The sequence below is a fragment of the Struthio camelus genome, chromosome 31 (assembly GCF_040807025.1).
Source record: "Struthio camelus isolate bStrCam1 chromosome 31, bStrCam1.hap1, whole genome shotgun sequence".
NCBI lineage: Eukaryota > Metazoa > Chordata > Aves > Struthioniformes > Struthionidae > Struthio > Struthio camelus.
In genome coordinates this window covers 995,566-998,065 of record NC_090972.1, presented here as the reverse complement: position 1 = coordinate 998,065, position 2,500 = coordinate 995,566, and the positions used below count along the sequence as shown (strand labels likewise).

The following is a 2,500-nucleotide window of genomic DNA, read 5'->3' as shown; positions in this document are numbered from 1 at the left end:
ACCCCCCGGAGGAGGCCCGAGACGAGGCAGAGCCGGCGGGCACGCGCCCGCCAGCCGCCGGCAGAGAGGACGGCCCGAGGCCCCCGCCAGGATCGAGGGGGAAGCGGCGCGGCGACCCGCGAGTCGCCGCCACGGAGGGGCAGCGAGGGGCCCCCCCCTCCGACACACGCGCGCGGCAGCACGGTGCGGTACCACCGCGGTACCCACCCGCAGACAGCCGCGCGGGGCCGGGGGGCGAGGTCCGCACCTCCCCCGGGCCCGGCTCCCAAACGCTCGCTCGCCCACTCGCACACTCGCGCACAGCCCCTCCACCGGCCGCGGCTGGCTCCTCCTCCCCGGCCGCTGACCTCCGCTCTCGCCCCGGCACGGGACGACGGCGCGGCAGCGCCCCTCCCCCCCCCCCCTTTCTGCCCCCCCCCCTCCCCCGTCTCGCCACCGAACGGCGCCGCCCGCGCTTGCCCCACACCACCGCCCCGCGGAGACACCCGCGCGCCGTCGCTGCCGGCCTCAACGCAACGCCGCGGCTGACGCCAGCCGGCGGGTGGAAGTGGCTCGGCACGCACTACGGACGCGGGTGCGCCGCGGGGGGGGGCAGAGGGGGCTCGGCGGGCGCCGAAGCGGCAGCAGTCGGGGCAGGGAGAGGGCAAGGGGAGGGGAAGAAAGGCAGCCGGCCGTCCCCCCCGCCGGAGGGGAACGGGGGACCAGCGCACCACCGGGAGAGTGGTGGAGGAGAGCCGTCGTACGGCGGGCACTGGCGGTGGCGGCGGGCGGCGGCGGCAGGTGCCGGGCCACCGCGACCGACCGAACCTGGGGGCCCGGCGGGACGAACTCCGCACAGCGGGCGCTCCGGGAGCGGGGGTTTCCCGAGTCTGCACTTAGGGGGACGAAGGCCCGGGCCCACACGGGGAGGAGAGGCACCCCCTCTCCCCGGCGGCGCGGGCCTGCGAGGCGCCCCAGCCGCGCCACACCGCACACACCGCGCAGGGCAGCGGTGGCCACCGGGCTCGGAGGGGAGGGAGGGCAGGGCAAGGCACGCCGGCCGCGGACGGTGGAGGCGGACGGTCGGCCGGAGCCGGGCAGGCAGGCCAGCCGGAAGACCGGGGCCACCGGTGCACGCACCGGTGGTCCCGGCTCCGCCGCCGCCGCCGACTCACCGCCGCCGCCGCCCCCCCACCGACTCGCCGCCGCCGCCGCCCCCCCCGGCCCCCCCCCGAGGGGCGGCACACCGCTGCGCCAACGCGGCAATGGGGGTGACGATTGACCGTCAAGCGACGCTCAGACAGGCGTAGCCCCGGGAGGAACCCGGGGCCGCAAGTGCGTTCGAAGTGTCGATGATCAATGTGTCCTGCAATTCACATTAATTCTCGCAGCTAGCTGCGTTCTTCATCGACGCACGAGCCGAGTGATCCACCGCTAAGAGTTGTCTCGGTTTCGGTCCCCACCGCGCGCGCGGGGGGACCGGGCAGCTTTCGCAGCCCCCTGAGGGCCCCCATCCGCTCTGCCTCCCTCCTCACGCCGACGCCGGCTGCTGAGCAAGGGACAGCGGAGAGAGAGGGCACGCCTCACTGACCGTACAAGCACAGAGGGAAAAAAAAAGGGGGGGGGGGGGGAGAACAGACCCGAACGAGAGGGGCGGGGAGCCCTCGCTCCCGACCTGGGACAACCCCTTTCTCGCTTCGAGTCCGGCCCAGGCGCCCGGCTCGGCCTGGCCCAGCAGGGAGCGGCGCGCCAGCCGCGCCACCTGCCTCAGGGACCGGGGTGTGGGTCCCCGCGGAGCCCCGGCGTCGGAGCCCGGCCGCCGCTGGGAGCGGCGCCACCCGCTGCCCGCGCGCCCGCGACCCGCCAGCCGCACGCTTCCGAGCTCCTTCGCTCGCCTCACCGGCCTCCAGCTCCGCCGCCCCGGAGACGGCACCCAACACCCGCCTGCACACACGCAGCCTCCCGAGCGACACCACGCACTCGCCCGTCCCTTCCGCGGGCAGACGCCTGGCGGCAGGCAGACGGGCGAGGCGGGACGGACGGGGAACGGCGCCCGCTCTCCCCGCCTCCACGCGGAGACCGGGAGGGGCCGCCCCCGCCCGCCCGCCCGCCGCCCGCCTGCCGCCCAGCGAAGCCGGGTCGGGCAGAGCGAGGCAGGCGCGCCGGATGGCGGAGTGCCGGGGCAGGGCGGGGGGGGAGGGAAGGAAGGGTGCCGCCGACGGCCACGGCGGGAGACTGAGAGCACCGGCCAGGGAGGAGAAGGGATGCGCTGGGGCTCGGCGTCCGCACCACCCGCGGTGGGGGCTCGCCGTCCCGGCGGCGAGCACGCGCTCGCGCCGGGGTCGCGCGTTCGAGGCAGGCCGGCGCAAGCCGACCGCGCGGCGTCTCTCCGCCGAGACCAGACCGCGGAGAGAGGGGGCAGGGTACCCCTCTCCGTCCCGGCTGCCCGCGGGGCATGCACGGGCCGCGCCGGCGGGCATGGGGGGGTGCGGCGCCCGCGCGCGCCGACCCCCCGGCCCCT

The 2,500-nt window shown here is 77.6% G+C and overlaps 1 non-coding gene across 1 annotated transcript; it reads right to left on the bottom strand.

Annotated features, from left to right (window-relative positions):
* Window positions 1-1,269: 1,269 nt before the first annotated feature.
* On the bottom strand, window positions 1,270-1,422 carry LOC138063115 (5.8S ribosomal RNA). The gene has a single exon (XR_011136708.1). It is a non-coding gene; the product is annotated as a 5.8S ribosomal RNA (ribosomal RNA).
* Window positions 1,423-2,500: the final 1,078 nt, after the last annotated feature.